This window comes from Bos indicus, chromosome 19 (genome assembly GCF_029378745.1).
Source record: "Bos indicus isolate NIAB-ARS_2022 breed Sahiwal x Tharparkar chromosome 19, NIAB-ARS_B.indTharparkar_mat_pri_1.0, whole genome shotgun sequence".
NCBI lineage: Eukaryota > Metazoa > Chordata > Mammalia > Artiodactyla > Bovidae > Bos > Bos indicus.
The window spans coordinates 44,619,959-44,637,119 of record NC_091778.1 but is presented as its reverse complement, the minus strand read 5'-3'; the positions used below and the strand labels follow the sequence as shown (position 1 = coordinate 44,637,119).

The following is a 17,161-nucleotide window of genomic DNA, read 5'->3' as shown; positions in this document are numbered from 1 at the left end:
TAGGAGCGGGGATGGGAGATGGGAAGTTTCACATCTTTCTTCCACTCACCCATTTTTCCCATGCCTGGGACAGAACCCTGAAAGGGACATGTTCAGCTTTCAGAGGACAGGTGAGGCAACACTGGTGTGCCCCCACCCTCCAGGGCAGCAGCCCATCAGTCCTCTCCAAATTTTAGAGGCTTCCTCTGCTACATGCATTTCCACTCCCTCTAGTAAGGGAGTGGAGGCATCCAGGGCAATGTGCTATAACAGTTATAACTAGCTTCACACCACCACCCCACCACCACCATCCCCGAATCCTAGCCAGCCACCTGTCACTTCTCTGCTTTGTTAGAGCTTAGAGTTTGTCGGTTCTCAGGTGCAAAAGAATGTGACATGAGCTGTGTTTTGATCTGCTTTGCTTGGTTCTGCTTTCTTTTGCTTGGTTTTGCTTTCTCCACCTAGGGAATTCCTCCCACCCCCAAGCAGCCTAGACAAACTCACTTTCATTCTTGTGTATTTTCCACCTCTGGGTGTAAAGCTGTCAGACCTGACAACCAGCAAAGAAAGCCATCTCTACAAGGGCAGCTTCTCTGCAAAGGTGTAACACGATGCTTTTGGAGGTAATTTACACTGGAAGTAGATGTTGGAAGTTACTCTTAATTTGCAGCTCACTGGCATTTCACACCAGGACTCACTGGTCCTTGAGGTAAGGGGCCAGGTCAGTAATTCCTTTTGCACCTTTCTCTCTCTCTCTCTCTCTGTCTCTCTCTCTCTCTCTCTCTCTCTCACACACACACACACACACACACACACACACACACACACACACAGAGTGATTTGCCACCTTTCATTGTACTTCAGAGGGGAAAGAGGAATTCAGAGCCACAAACCCAGAACTGGCAGCAGGTATGGGGTGAATCAAGACCTTCACTTCAAAGGTCCTGACACTCATCATGGTGTAATAACAACCAGCCTCCCTCGCCCCAGGGCTCAGTGCTTCCTCTGCTCCCCAGCCACTTCTGGGAAGGCTCTTCCACACCTACCGGAGAGCTGAGAAACTGGCTTTGTTCCTTAAATTGGAAGAGCTTCCATCCACCATGGATCAAGAGGTGCCAAGGTGAGAACTTGGAAGAAGCCCGATCCTAAATCAGGTTGGACAGTTGCCTCTTTGGAAATGGCAGTTTTCTAGAAGCTGGTGGAGTCAATGTTGTCTGCCTGATGAACAGTCTTGGAAAGAATCTTCTAGGTAGAAAAACTGGGATGCCAAGAGAGCAGAAACACGAGTTTCCAGCCCTGGGAGGAGACAGTGGGGTCACCAAGGGATGGCTTAAAGAGACTTCACCCATTCCTGTAACCAGCCAGCCCTGTTCCCCAGCTTTGATGTGGACTATTGATTGATACTGACTATTTCCAATTTTTTCTAAAGGGCAGGTCACTACTCCCACCAATTTTTATCCAGGAATCCTTTAAGCCCTCCTGGATAGAAATTTTGAAATGTTTATTTGTTTTATTTTTGACTGCATCAGGTCTTAGTTGCGGCACGTGGACTCTTTTCTTGCGGCATGGACTCCAGAGTGCACAGGCTCGGTAGTTCCGTGACACGTGAGATCTTATTACCCTGATCAGAGATAGAACCCATTTCCCCTGCACTGGAAGACTGCTCCGTAACCAATGGATCACCAGGGAAGTCCCCTGGATAGAAATATTGAATCCACGATGATAAAATAATTAATAAAATAATAATAGTAATAAGGAGGCTGGCGGTCCAGTGATTAGGGCTCATTTCTTTTCTGACACAGCCCAGGTTCAAGCCCTGATCGAGGCATTAAGATCCTGTAAGACTCGAGGCCTGGCCAATAAAAAAGTAATATTACTCAGAAACCCCTCAAGGCCCTCTGTTGTCCACACTCCCAACCTCAAAATATTTTATATTTATAGAATCCTTCACAATTTCTACACCCCTTCCCCCACAAGTTATTGCTTTAAATTTCATGACAAACCCTTGAGTTCATATGTAGGTGTTAGCCCCTTTCTACTGCAGAGGAAACTGATGCTCGGAGAGGTTAAGTAATTCATCCAAGGTCACCCTGCCACCATACAGGAAGTGGTGAAATAGGGACTCCGGTCCAAGCATCCAGATTCCCAGTTCAAAGGGCTTACCACTGTGTTCCTTTGCTTCCCAGAACCTCAGATCCACACAGATCTTGGTGGTTGGCAAACGGAGACCACATGTGTCTAGGCTGGCTGGGGAAGAATGTAACAGGCATTCCCACCAGAGGCAGCAGAGGCTCTGTGACAGCCTTGTTGCAGTGATTAAATCATCCTGTGCCGGTGACAGATTAGAAGATTGGGAGGCAGGTGGACTAGGAACCTGGAAGCGCCTTTGGGACAGCCCAACCCACATGAACCATCCATCACTAGGAACTGGCAGGACCCATGGGCTTCTCCGGCCCCTCCGAGGACCAGACAGCAGAGGCCCTGATGAGACAGATGTTATCCCCTGCCATTTGCATCTAAAATTCCTCATTTCTTGGCAGGAATTGATGGAGGAGGCATAAAGGAGTGGTATAATGGGGTTGGCATTTTTAATTCCTTTCTGACCCCCATTTAGGGCAGCCTCAAGGGGGAAGTTCCCGAAGGGTCAAATGACTTTAGGTGATGAGCATGAATACAATTAGACAACTCAGCCAAGAGGTGTCAGAGGCCTGTGGAGGGCCATTTGGCAGAATCACACTTTTAAATGAATGAATTTATCCTACAAATATATTCTCTCATGGGCCAAATGAAGCATTCACAAAGACATTCACTGTAGCACTTGTCCATGTAGCAAACAAATAAATATTAAACACTGCAGATATAGCAGGAAACACGCCAAAGCAGTTGCTCTGATGAGCTTTCCTTCCAGAGATGAAACATTTATTTATTCATCTAATAAATCTTTACTGAGCCCCTACTATATGCTAGGCATTGTTCTAGGATAGTGTTGCCAAATAAAATATAGGCTACCTAGCTAAATTTGAATTTCAGATAAACACAATATTTTTTTTAATTTTTTTTATTTTTGACTGTGATGGATCTTCGCTGCAGCACAGGCTCAGTCATCATGGCTTAGTTCCCCCAAGGCATGTGGGATCTTAGTTCCCTGACCGGGAATTGAACCTACATTCCCTGCATTGGAAGGTAGCTTCTAAACCACTGGACCACCAGAGAAGTCCTCAAATCACAATATTTTTTTAGTGTATCTGTGTCCCTGGGGAGGGATGGACTGGGAGTTTGGGGTTAGGAGATGCAAAGTATTACATATAGGATGGATAAACAACAAGGTTCTACTGTACAGCACGGGGAACAATATTCAACATCCTGGGATAAGCTGTAAAGGAAAAGAATATAAAAAAGAATGTGTATGTGTGTATAACTGAGTCACTTTGCTGTACAGCAGAAATTGACACAACGTTGTAAGTCAACTATACTTCAATAAAAACTAAAACAAAACCAAAAAAACTATGTCCCAAATGTCCTGCCCTCTTGGGATGAAAGTATGGGAAATTCTTACACTAAAAAATTCACTGTTCATCTGAAATTGAAATTGAGCTGGAAAGACTGTATTTCAATATATTAATTCCAGCAACCCTATTCCAAGAACATTGTTTATAGTTCAGAAACACCTTAAGTGTCAGTCAACAGGGAACTTGTTAAGTAAATTATAGAAAATCCAAACAATGGGAAATCATTACCCCAAAAATAATAAAGTAGATCTGTATGGTGATTTAGAATTATTTCTACAATGCAGAGTTAGGTAAAAAGAGGAAAGTTCAAAATAGTATACAAGTTATCTCACCATCTGGTGAAGAAAAAGAAATATGGAGACATGTACATATGTGTTCATCAAAGCACAGACTCTCTTGGATAGGTGCCCAGAGATGGATAACTGCTTGCTTCTGCGGAAGGAGAACAAGAAAACTGGGGGGAAACAACAGTACCCCTCAGAACTTTGAATTTTGACATAAATCCATGTATTACTTATTTTAAAACAACTTCTTTGGGCTTCCCTTATGAGGGAAGGTACCCAGTAGGTAAAGAATCTGCCTGCAATGCAGGAGACCTGGGTTTGATCCCTGGGTCAGGCAGATCCCCTGGGGAAGGAAATGGCAACCTACTCTAGTATTCTTGCCTGGAGAATCCCATGGCCAGAGGAGCCTGGCAGGCTACAGTCCCTGGGGTTGCAAGGGTCAGACATGACTTAGCATCTAAACCACCAAACAACTTCTTTTACCTGTGTGTGTGTTTTAAGATATTTCGACTGGCAGGGTTGTACGATTCTTGGAAAGAGTTACCATAGGCTCCCTGAGGTCTTCGACACAATTCCAGGATGGTCCAGGAGGCAGGAGAAAGGACACAAGGACCTTGGAGGGTCACTCAAGTTCAACATCAAAAACCAAGGCATACCTGTAGGACCAGGTACCTAATTTTCAGGACCTAATACAACATGGTAACCCCTTGTTCATAAATTATTAAGAATTCCAAAAATGGTAATAGCAGAGCTTTAAATCAAGTATGAGTTCCTTTTACACAAAACAGAGAAAACCCACACCACAGGTGCTGGTGGATTTCTTCGAATAAGGACACTGGGAACATAATTCCTCACACAGCCATTTTCCACACTCACCACTGCTCCAGTCATGAGATCAGAAGTGAAACCAAAGGAATAAAATAAATATAAATCAAAGCCAACCATGTTAATAAAAGGGGTCTAAGTTTCAGTGCGACAGGCAGAACATTAGAATTCAGATAGCTTTAGGCTCTTCCCGGACAAATTACACAAATTGCTGTCAGAGGTGTCCCAAGGTTCACACAAAATATGCCTTCTGGCCCATTTAACTCCCATTTCCCGGCAGTAAATTATTAACTGAACAAGGTCGAGCTGGTACAGCTGTAGCCCTAACACAGGCTGACATCCACATGGAAGACCGCTTGATAATTTGTAGTGAAAGTGACCCACACTAAATCCATCTCTCCCTGAACTGCAAGGGAAGAATCCTGGATACAGCATCCCACCTCCTTTTGGAACCGGTACAGAGTCCCCATCAGGGGACTGCAAGGTGACCCTGCAGCCCCAGAGCAGCACCTCATAACCCAGCAGTCAGCGACCTTGTAGGGCCAAGGACACCAGAGGGAGGCCTCCAGTGGGTGAGAAGGAAAAAGGAGGAGGTCGGGAAAGGAAAGAGAGAGACTCTGGGAGAAGAGAGTACCAGCTAAAGAGGGAAGGATGAAACGAGCAAGAGAGAAGAAATAACAAGCTTTCAGACAAAATCTGTGGTTCTTCAGCCTCCTCACCACCACCATCTCAGCTTCTGGAAGTCCTTCCGGTTCTTGAGGCTCAGCTCAAAGGGCACTTCCTCCAAGGAGCTTTCACTGATTGCCACAAAACCATGTTACTACAAAAAGAAATAATAACATTGATGGAGAGTGTACCGCGTGCCAGCTGCTTCATCTCATTTAATCCCCTAAACCCTTTGAAGTAGACACTATTGCCACCCCAGTTTTTCAAAGAAACCAAGGTACAGAGAGGTTTAGTAGCCTGCCCAAGGTCACACAGGTGGCAGATGGTAAAGCTAGAACCAGAGAGTCTGACTCCAGAGCTCTCACTTTTTACCATTCAGGGCTACCATTTCCTTCTTCTGCCCCATCTGTGCCGTCCAGTGGCTCAGACTTTGCTTGTGACTCAAATTTCACCTCTCTACTCCCGTCTCTAGGACACTGTCTCACTCATACCCCTGTTTCTCCAGGAACCCAACCAATATCTAGCACATAGTAGGTACTCATGAGAAGTGAAGTTGCTCAGTCGTGTGCATCTCTTTGCTATCCCATGGACTGTAGCCTACCAGGCTCCTCCATCCATGGAATTTTCCAGTCAAGAGTACTGAAGTGATTTGCCATTTCCTTCACCAGGGGATCTTCCCAACTTGGGGATTGAACCCAGGTCTCCTGCATTGCAGGCAGATGCTTTACCCACTGAGCCACCAGGGAAGCCCAGTAGGTACTTAGTAAATATCAATTTCATTTCTTTCTCTCATCAGACACATGTACAAAAAGTACATTTAAGCAAAGAGTAGGACATGGTTGAGCAACTGAGCACACACACACAAGCTACAGACAGGGAGAAAATATTTACAAATCACATACCCAACACAGGATTCATATCCAGAATGTATAATGAACTCTCATAACTGAACAATAAGAAGATAGGCAACTTGATTTACAAAGGAGCAAAAGGACTTCCCTGGTGGTCCAGAGGTTAGGAATCCGCCTGCCAACCCAGGGGACACAAGTTCATCCCTCCTTCGAGAGGATTCCACACACCACAGGGCAATTAAGCCCATGTGCCACAACTACTGAAGCCCACATGCCCAGAACCCGTACTTGGAAACCAGAGAAGCCACTGCAATGAGGACCCGTGCACTACAGTGAAGAGTAGCCCCCACTCGCAGCCACTGGAGAAAGCCCTCGCGCAGCAACAGAGGCCCAGTGCAGCCACAAATAAATACATTTTTTAAAAATGAGCAAAAGATATGAACAATGCTTCACCAAAGAGGAAATAATGATGGCAAATAAGTGCATGAAAAACTGTTCAATATCATTAGTCATTAGGGAAATGCAAATTTAACCTCTGATGAGCTATTACTACACAAGTATTAGAGTGACTAAAATTTAAACTGCTGACAGTACCAAAATCTGGCCATGATGCAGAACAACTAGAGCTCTCATACATTGCTGGTGAGGATGCAAAATGGAACAGCCACTCTGGAAAGTAGTTTGGCGGTTTCTTACAAAGCTGAGTATATATACATTTACCCCATGACCCAGTAGTCCCACTCCTGGGCATGTATTCTGGAGAAATGAATATTTACGTCCACACAAAAACCTGCACATGTGTATTTATAACATCTCTGTTCATAATTGCCAAAAACTAGAAATAGCCCCAAATGTCTTTGAATGGATCAAGAAACCAAGTCCATCCAGACAATGATGTATAACTCGGCGATAAAAAGGAACAAACTTTTGGCACAGAAAACCTGGATGGAGCTCAAAGGGCTTTATCCTGAGTGAAAGAAACCAGTCTCTAAAAGTTCCGTGTTGTGTGATGCCATTTGTTTGACATTCTCAAATAACAAAACTATAGGGAACAGATCAGTGGTTGCCAAGGGTTAGGTATGGAGAAGTGTGGAATAAAGGGATAGCACAGGGAGTTGTTTGGAATGATGGAGCAATCCTGTATCCTGATTATGGGAATGGTGATAAAAATCTATACATGTGTCAAAATTCCTGTAACTACTCACTAGAATGGCTATAATCAAAAAGACAGGACTTCCCTGGTGGTCCAGTGGTTAAGAATACGCCTGCCAATGCAGGGGACATGGGTTTGATCCCTGGCTGGGGAAGATTCCACCTGCCGAGGGGCAACTAAGCTTGAGAGCCACAAAACTGAAGCCCGTGCCTCTAGGGCCCATGCTACGCAACAAGAGAAGCTTAACGCAACGAGAAGCCCTCACACCACAGCTAGAGTCGCCCCTGCCCACCACAACTAGAGAAAGCCCACACACCGCAACAAAAACCCATCACAGCCAAAAATTCAGTAAGTAAGTAATTTTAAAAAGACAAATAATAAAAAGTGTTGGTGAGGAGGTGGAGAAACTGGAACCGTCATACATAGCTAGTGGGAATGTAAAAGGGGGCAGCCACCCTAGAGAATAGTTCAGCAGTTCCTCAAAAAGTTAAACATCCAATTGGCTTTTAGCTATAAGCCCAAGAGAATAAAAGCATATTTCCATAGACAAATTTGTACACAAATGTTCATAGCAACATTATTCTTTTTTTTTCCCCCTTTTTAGCCAAGCAGCTTGTGGGATCTTTGTTCCCCAATCACACCCCCCGCCGTGGAATACCAGTCTTAATCACTGGACATCCAGAGAAGTCCCACAGCATTATTCTTAGCCAAAAACTAGAAACAACCCAAATGCCCATCAACTGATGAATGGATAAACAAAATGTGATACATGCAGACAGTGGAATATTATTCAGTCTTTAAAAAGGAATAAAGTACTGATACATGCTACAACATGGATAAATCCTGAAAACATTATGTAAGTAAAACAGGCCTGACACAAAAGGCCATATATTGTGTAATTCCATTTATAGGAAATGTCAAGAATTATACAAATAGGGATTTCCCTTGATGGTCCAGCAAAGACTCCACACTCCCAATGCAGAGAGTCCAGGTTCAATCCCTGGTCAAGGAACTAGATGTCACATGCTGCACCTGAAGATCCAGCATGCTGCAACAAAGATCAAAGATTCCGAGTGCCACAAGCAAGACCCAGCACAGCCAAATAACTGAATAAATATTAAAGGGAAAATACACAAATACACAGAGACAGAGAGTAAATCCATGTTTGGCAGGGCTTTGGGGAAGGAACAAATGAGGAATAACTACTAATGGATATGGGGTTTCTTTGGGGAATGATGAAAATATTCTGGAATTAGTGGTGATGTTGCACAGCTTTGTAGATAGACTAAAAGCCACTTAATTGTGCACTTTAAAGGGTGAATTTTATGGCATGAGAATTATATTGACAAAAAATTCATAGAACTCTATACCCGCAGGAAAAAAATAAAGTTAAAAAGTCAAATTTAATACAATTAAGTATTATGCCTGGAGGGTAGAAACCAGGTTCTTACCTACTGTGTAAGGTGCCTCACACACTAACCATTTTGGACAGGAGTTCCCAAACTTGACTACACCTTGGAACTTCCTGGGGTGGGGGTGGTATTTAAAAATTGTGATGCTTGGCAACCACCCCTAGACATTCTGATTTAATTGGTTTGGGGTGAAATCTGGGTATTGAGCATTTTTAAAGCTTCCCCAGTAATTCTAATATGCAGCGAAATTTGAGAACCACTGGCTTAGGAAATAATTGATGAACAACCATTCCCGAGAGCCAAAAGCCAGCCCTCCTCCCCTCCTCCATCTCAGAGCGGTCAGATCAGATTTGTCCTTGGCAAAGAGAACAGCTACAATCATTCCTGCTGTTCACTGTGCCAGACAGAAACAAATCTGAACATTCTTTCCAGTTCCTTAAGGGCCACTGTTCTCTCTGGCATGGTTGATGAGACCACCAGCAGTTCTGAAGGAAGGTTTGCTCTGTCATGCTCTGCTCCTCCATCTTCCCCAGACTCTCTCTCAGGCTGCCTGGGTTAGCACCTGGGGCTGGGGAAGTGAAGGAGTCCACTTAATAAAATCATGCTCAGCAGGGTGTAGCAGGCTTTCTGAGTGACCTTTCCCAGGAAATTCATGTTTTCAAAGCTGGCTCCCTGCAAAACACAGGCCTGGATCGCTAACAATGGAATTTCAGATGCTAGTAGGCATGATTTTATGGCAGAGGGTCTCTTCCCTTGACTTTTCTGGCACATGTCTAGACAGGTCAAGCAATCGCTTGACCTGCTGGTTTTCTTTTCTTATTGATTGGATTGATTCATTGAGTGATGTATTTATTTTTGACTGGACTGGGTCTTTGATGCTGTGGACAGGCTTTCTCTAGTTGCAGAGAGCAGGGGCTACTCTCAAGTGGCGGTGGGTGGGCTTCTTATTGCAGTGGCTTTTCCTGTTGTGGAGCACTGGCTTAGTTACCCCACAGCATGTGGAATCCTCCCCAGACCAGGGATTGAACACGTGTCCCCCGCACTGGGAGGCGGATTCTTAACCACTTGGGCCACCAGGGAATTCCCCTGGCCTGCTTTCTTAGAGAGTGAGATCCTAGCTAGCAGCATTCCGTTCACTTCATGACAGTAGTCTGAATTACAATTTCACTCAGCTATGATTAGGTATCATCTGTGGCATCTACAGATGTTCTAAGCCTCTTGATCTCATACTTCATTGAAAGCCCTTTTGGATTATCTGTACTTTGTGTTATTATAATGTTTCATGCAGGCGAATCTTTTCTCACAGTTTTAGTTGCAGATCACAAAAACCAACTCAGGCAAGCTCAAGCAACAGGGGAGTTTACAATAGAATTACAGGTGGGACCAGGAAAAGGTAAGCCTCAGAGAAAGCAGGAACTGGGAATCTATGGTGAAGATCAGGGAGTAGAACCTGGGGTTCCATCCTAGTGGATAGGGAAGTTAGATCTCAAAGAGTAATAATAGTCCAACATTAATTGAACATTTACCACGTGCCAGGCACTGTTCTAAATTCTACATATATTAATTCATTCAATCCTAAGAATAACACTATGAGGCCATTAGTTGTTGTTGAGTTGCTAAGTCGTGCCAGACTCTTTTGCGACCTTATGGACTGTAGCCCACCAGGCTCCTCTGACAATGGAGTTTCCCAGGCAAGAATACTGGATTGGGCTGCCATTTCCTTCTCCAGGGGATCTTCCTGACCCAGGGATTGAACCCACATCTCCTGCATTGGCAGGAGGATTCTTTACCACTGAGCCGCCAGGAAAGCCTCTGGAAGAGTACTATGCTCAGATGAGAACCACTGGGATAAACAGACACCCCTAAAATTGTCTACTTCTCTATTTTGCGAGCTTCCTGAAGCTAAAACCCGTGTGCTTTCTTCTTCTCCTTCTCCAGGATCTGGCCTAAAGGTACCCAGAGCCGTTACTCCAGTTCTTCCTCCTCAGGATTTAGCTGGGCATCCAATCGTACCAACATGGGATGATAGGAATGAAAATACGGGTCATAAATGGTAATTTCCCTTCCAACGAGCTTTGACGAATGTACAACAATCTTCACAGTTTCAGTTAGTTCAGTTCAGTCGCTCAGTCGTGTCCAACTCTTTGCGACCCCACGAATCCCAGCACACCAGGCCTCCCTGTCCATCACCAACTCCCAAAGTTCACTCAAACTCACGTCCATCAAGTCAGTGATGCCATCCAGCCATCTCATTCTCTGTCGTCCCCTTCTCCTCCTGCCCCAATCCCTCCCAGCATCAGGGTCTTTTCCAATGAGTCAACTCTTCGCATCAGGTGGACAAAGTATTGGAGTTTCAGCTTCAGCATCAGTCCTTCCAAAGAACACCCAGGACTGATCTGCTTTAGGATGGATTAGTTGTACTCCTTGCAGTCCAAGGGGCTCTCAAGAGTCTTCTCCAACACCACAGTTCAAAAGCATCAATTCTTCAGCGCTCAGCTTTCTTCACAGTCCAACTCTCACAGCCGTACATGACCACTGGAAAAACCATAGCCTCGACTAGATGGCCTTTTGTTGGCAAAGTAATGTCTCTGCTTTTTAATATGCTGTCTAGGTTGGTCATAACTTTTCCTCCAAGGAGTAATCGTCTTTTAATTTCATGGCTGCAATCACCATCTGCAGTGATTCTGGAGCCCCAAAAAAATAAAGTCTGACACTGTTTCCACTGTTTCCCCATCTATTTCCCATGAAGTGATGGGATCAGATGTCATGATCTTAGTTTTCTGAATGTTGAGCTTTAAGCCAACGTTTTCATTCTCCTCTTTCACTTTCACCAAGAGGCTTTTTAGTTCCTCTTCACTCTCTGTCATAAGGGTGGTGTCATCTGCATATCTGAGGTTATTGATATTTCTCCCAGCAATCTTGATTCCAGCTTGTGCTTCTTCCAGCCCAGCGTTTCTCATGATGTACTCTGCATATAAGTTAAATAAGCAGGGTGACAATATACAGCCTTGACGAACTCCTTTTCCTATTTGGAACCAGTCTGTTGTTCCATGTCCAGTTCTAACTGTTGCTTCCTGACCTGCATACAAATTTCTCAAGAGGCAGATCAGGTGCTCTGGTATTCCCATCTCTTGAAGAATTTTCCACAGTTTATTGTGATCCACACAGTCAAAAGCTTTGGCATAGTCAATAAAGCAGAAATAGATGTTTTTCTGGAACTCTCTTGCTTTTTCCATGATCCAGCGGATGTTGGCAATTTGATCTCTGGTTCCTCTGCCTTTTCTAAAACCAGCTGGAACATCAGGAAGTTCACGGTTCACGTATTGCTGAAGTCTGGCTTGGAAAATTTTGAGCATTACTTTACTAGCGTGTGAGATGAGTGCAATTGTGTGGTAGTTGGAGCATTCTTTGGCATTGCCCTTTCTTTGGGATTGGAATGAAAACTGACCTTTTCCAGTCCTGTGGCCACTGCTGAGTTTTCCAAATTTGCTGGCATACTGAGTGCAGCACTTTCACAGCATCATCTTTCAGGATTTGAAATAGCTCAACTGGAATTCCATCAGCTCCACTAGCTTTGCTCCTAGTGATGCTTTCTAAGGCCCACTTGACTTCACATTCCAGGATGTCTGGCTCTAGGTCAGTGGTCACACCATCGTGATTATCTGGGTCATGAAGATCTTTTTTGTACAGTTGTTCTGTGTATTCTTGCCATCTCTTCTTAATATCTTCTGCTTCTGTTAGGTCCATACCATTTCTGTCCTTTATCAAGCCCATCTTTGCATGAAATGTCCCCTTGGTATCTCTAATTTTCTTGAAGAGATCTCTGGTCTTTCCCATTCTGTTGTTTTCCTCTATTTCTTTGCATTGATCGCTGAAGAAGGCTTTCTTATCTCTTCTTGCTATTCTTTGGAACTCTGGATTCAGATGTTTATATCTTTCCTTTTCTCCTTTGCTTTTCACTTCTCTTCTTTTCATAGCTATTTGTAAGGCCTCCCCAGACAGCCATTTTGCTTTTTTGCATTTCTCTTCCATGGGGATGGTCTTGATCCCTGTCTCCTGTACCATGTCACGAACCTCATTCCATAGTTCATCAGGCACTCTATCTATCAGATCTAGGCCCTTAAATCTATTTCTCACTTCTACTGTATAATCATAAGGGATTTGATTTAGGTCATACCTGAATGGTCTAGTGGTTTTCCCTACTTTCTTCAATTTCAGTCTGAATTTGGCAATAAGGAGTTCATGATCTGAGCCACAGTCAGCTCCTGGTCTTGTTTTTGCTGACTGTATAGAGCTTCTCCATCTTTGGCTGCAAAGAATATAATCAATCTGATTTTGGTGTTGACCATCTGGTGATGTCCATGTGTAGAGTCTTCTCCTGTGTTGTTGGAAGAGGGTGTTTGCTATGACCAGTGCATTTTCTTGGCAAAACTCTATTAGCCTTTGCCCTGCTTCATTCCGTATTCCAAGGCCAAATTTGCCTGTTACTCCAGGTGTTTCTTGACTTCCTACTTTTGCATTCCAGTCCCCTATAATGAAAAGGACATCTTTTTTGGGGGGTGTTAGTTCTAAAAGGTCTTGTAGGTCGTCATAGAACCGTTCAACTTCAGCTTCTTCAGCGTTACTGGTTGGGACATAGAGCCCGGGACCCTGGGCACCCCGTCGTGTTGTGTGTCCGGGAAGTGACCCACCTTCACACCCCGCAGCTGATCATGGGCGGCCTAAACAAGATTGACCTGGACGACTGGAAGTCCAGCACGCGCTGAAGCACTGTGGGGCTGACAGCACCGTGGTCCCGTGGTTCTGGCAGCGGTGAGCCCGGCTGCTGCAGTTCGTGACGGGCTCCACGCGGGTCCCCCTCGAAGGCTTCAAGGCGCTGCAAGGTGACTACAGTGGCGGCCGGGCCAGGCCGGGTGGGGGCCTGGGACGTCTCCTGGCATCGGGTCTTTCACGATGGATGCCGGGCACGGCAGTGTCGCTGGTCCAGAGACCTCTTCTCTCCCCACTTCCGCTCCTGGGGTGAGCATTAAGAACCAGTAATTTTTATTACGAAAAAAAAAATAAAGGTGCCACAGTTAATATTTTTTTAAGTTTACAAGAGAAAAGTACCTATAGTCCCAACACCCTGCATAACTACTCTCAGTTTTGCATTTTACTTTCATTCCCTGTCTACACCTGCTCTTATAGTGTACACAGATACAGGCAAAGTGTGTACCATCTGGGTTCTGCTATTTTCACTTAACGCTTAGAAATGTTTTCCATGTTATTATATGGTTTTCATAATGAATAATCTTTTCAAAGTCTATGTAGTGTTCCATTGCACAGACCTACTTTAATTTTAAACACTCTCCCAAGTGTTAAATGTTTAGCTAATTTCCATGTTTATTGATTTTGGGTTTCTTGCTTTATCAGGAATGCTGCAATACATATGTTTATATACATAATTCTGCTTCTGCTTTAATTATTCAAATAATTCCCAGAAACTATTGAGTCAATGGGTGTGGATATCTTCATGGCTTTTGGCACACAGTTCCATATCACTCTCCCAGGGATAGATACCAATTTACAATGTTTCCTGGCAATCTATACATGCCCCAACTTTACTACAACTTCACCAGCATTGAGGATTTTCATTAAAAAAAAAAATCCATCATATATGTATATAAAGTGGCTTAAATTTGCAAGTCTGTGATTTCATGCATTTTCCTAGTACTAGTTATTATTTAGATTCCTCCTTACATTAATAAATAATATGTGGTGTCTAGAATGGAAATTATTATCATCATTTTGCACATCAAAATCCCATCCAGAGGACCTCCCAGTGGTTAAGCATCTGCCTGCCAGTGCAGGGCACATGGTTTTGGTCTCTGGCCCAGGGAAGATTCCACATGCCACTGGGTAACTAAGCCCACACACCACACCTACTGAAGCCACACGCACTAAACCCATGCTCTGTAGCAAGAGAAGCCACCACAATGAGAAGCCCTCACACCGCAGCTAGAGAAAGCCCAGTATGGCCAAAAATTACGTAATTAATTAAAAAAAATCCCACCCACAGAATTTAGGGAAAGTTATCTGAGTTCACAGAGTCGGTCAAATAAGAAGGAAAATTTTTGGTCTACCTAGTCCAGTGCTCTTTGTGCCCCATCCCATACATAGCTCAGCCCGCCTTAGGCTCAGCGCCAAGATCAGGGGCAAAGGAGGGGCTGGTTCAAAAGACCTCTCTCTGAGGTCTGTAGTTAACTCCCCTCTGACTCCAAGGTTTCAGCCCAGGTCTTAAGCAGTACATGGAGGCAGCCCCCAGAAAGGATTCCTGCTTCTGGGTCTCCTGCCTTGCCTCTTCTGTTCCAGGTCCTATGGTATTTCTTTTTCTTCTTTACTTTTTTTAAATTTATTTTTTTTGGCTCTGCTGGGTCTTTGTTGCTGCACAGGGGCTTTCTCTAGTTGCAGAAATGGGGGCTACTCTAGTTGCAGTATGTGGGCTTTTCATTTCAGTGGCTTCTCTTGTTGCAGAACACGGGCTCTAGGGCACTTGGGCTTCAGTACTTGCAGCATGAGGGCTCTAGAGTGTGGGCTCAGTAGTTCTGGTGCACGGCTAAGTTGCTCTGCGGCATGTGGAATCTTCTTCCCTGACCAGGGATCCGGCCTGTGTTCCCTGCACGCTGGAAATCTGCAGGCAGATTCTCAGCCACTGAACCACCAGGGAAGTCCCAGGTCCTGCAGTATTTCACCTGATAAATTCCTGAGGGTAATGATTCCCAGACCTGGTTGCTTCCCAGGATCCCTGGGAAAACCCTTTTCACTTCCCACACACAGACTGCTGATCTGTGGAGTCAGAATCTTCAAGGTCTGAGGTCTGAGGATCTACAGTTTTTTAACCCCCTCTAGATAATTATGAGGCTTACCTAGGTTAGAACCCACTGTGTCAGGGTCCGGAGAAGGCAATAGCAAGCAACTCCAGTACTCTTGCCTAGAAAATCCCATGGATGGGGGAGCCTGGTAGGCTGCAGTCCATGGGGTCGCTACGAGTCGGACGCGACTGAGCGACTTCACTTTCACTTTTCACTTTCACACAATGGAGAAGGAAATAACAACCCACTCCAGTGTTCTCGCCTGGAGAATTCCAGGGACGGCAGAGCCTGGTGGACTGCCGTCTATGGGGTCGCACAGAGTCGGACACGACTGAAGCGACTTAGCAGCAGCAGCAGCAGTGTCAGGGTCCATAATCCCAGGAGTGCTTGTTAAAAACTCAGAATCCTGGCTTGCCTTGAGTCTGCTGTGGAGCCATGGAATTTGCATTCCAACAAGCATGCTGTCCACAGACCATACAAAGGGGACCTTTGGGGACTGGGAAAGGGCCTCTGGAGTCACCATTTTCCAATTTAATCAAAATGAAGACGAACCTCAATTGGAACTGGCTCTTCCTTCTTCCCAGAGGAACCGGCTAGATTTCCTATAAATCCAATTTGCTCATCTAGCTCCAAAGCGTTAGCATAAAAGCACTGGAGAGTGAAGGAAAAGGAGAACAGCAATCCTGCCCAAGAGAAAAACCTCTCTTCCAAGCAAAGAGGGGGGCTGTGGTGGACAGCGTGGCAGGTGGTGTTTATCTGCAATCATGGGCTATTCACCAAACTCCCAAACTGCCTGTAAGATGCAAATTGTTCACCAGCAACATCCCTTAGCCATTCATCTTGTGAACTGATGGCAGTTGCCTTCTTTTTCCCTTTCTCAAATCAAACTAAGAAGCCAGCAAAACCTGGAAGCCACACAAAGGCAATGCTTCCTGTGTCACAGAGCAGGATATCACCCCAGCCCCTGGAGTCGGGTTTGTTTCCTTAGACAAAAACCACAAAGATGTTCTCCTTTTCTTCGAGGTGGGGAGAGATGATATTTAACTTCAGACTTGTAGCAATCTTCCTGTCTCACTCTCCATCAAACACTTACTGAGAGCAGGAATCTGGGGTCCCAACCCAGACCAAGTCATTTGTTTTTCAAAGAGTTTTTACTGCAGTTCATCACTTACCAAAATCCGACAGCTTTGGACTTCCCTGGTGGTCCAGTGGTTAAAAATCTGCCTGCCAATGCAGGGGGCACGGGTTTGATCCCTGCTCCGGGAAGATCCCACATGCCTTGGGGCAACTAAGCTCGTGTGCCACAACCACTGAAGCCTGTGCCCCTAGAGCCCATGCTCCAGAACAAGAGAAGTCAAAGCAATGAGAAGCCCGCACACTGCAACTAGAGAATAGCCCCCCTCGCCACAAGTAGAGAGAGCCCACATGCAGCAATGAAGACCCAGCATAGCCAAAAATATAAGTAGATAAATAATTTTTTTTTAAATACTTACAGCCTTGAACACAAGGGACAGGTAAAAACCCCAATGAATCTGCAAATTTTAGTTTTGAAGTGGCCAAAAAAAAAAGAAAGAAAAGAAAATTAAATGAAGATCCCTCAGGATTATGATCATGGCCAAAAAAAACTTTAA

General features: G+C 44.7%; 1 protein-coding gene, 1 long non-coding RNA gene and 1 other non-coding gene across 3 annotated transcripts in view; all 3 read right to left on the bottom strand.

Moving 5' to 3' along the window:
- The window catches only part of DHX8 (DEAH-box helicase 8), a 53,452-nt gene extending 52,147 nt beyond the window's left edge, over positions 1-1,305 (bottom strand). The window contains exon 1 of the mRNA XM_070773564.1: positions 1,026-1,305. The gene's annotated coding sequence lies outside the window, so the exon portion shown is untranslated. The remainder of the gene's footprint in view (positions 1-1,025) is intronic.
- A 4,631-nt stretch (positions 1,306-5,936) lies between these two features.
- On the bottom strand, positions 5,937-6,009 carry TRNAC-GCA (transfer RNA cysteine (anticodon GCA)). The gene has a single exon. It is a non-coding gene; the product is annotated as a tRNA-Cys (tRNA).
- Positions 6,010-9,972: 3,963 nt separating this feature from the next.
- Positions 9,973-15,716, bottom strand: LOC139177589 (uncharacterized). The gene is made up of 2 exons (XR_011562092.1): positions 15,585-15,716; positions 9,973-13,693 (listed from the first exon to the last, which is right to left on the bottom strand). It is a non-coding gene; the product is annotated as an uncharacterized lncRNA (long non-coding RNA).
- Positions 15,717-17,161: the final 1,445 nt, after the last annotated feature.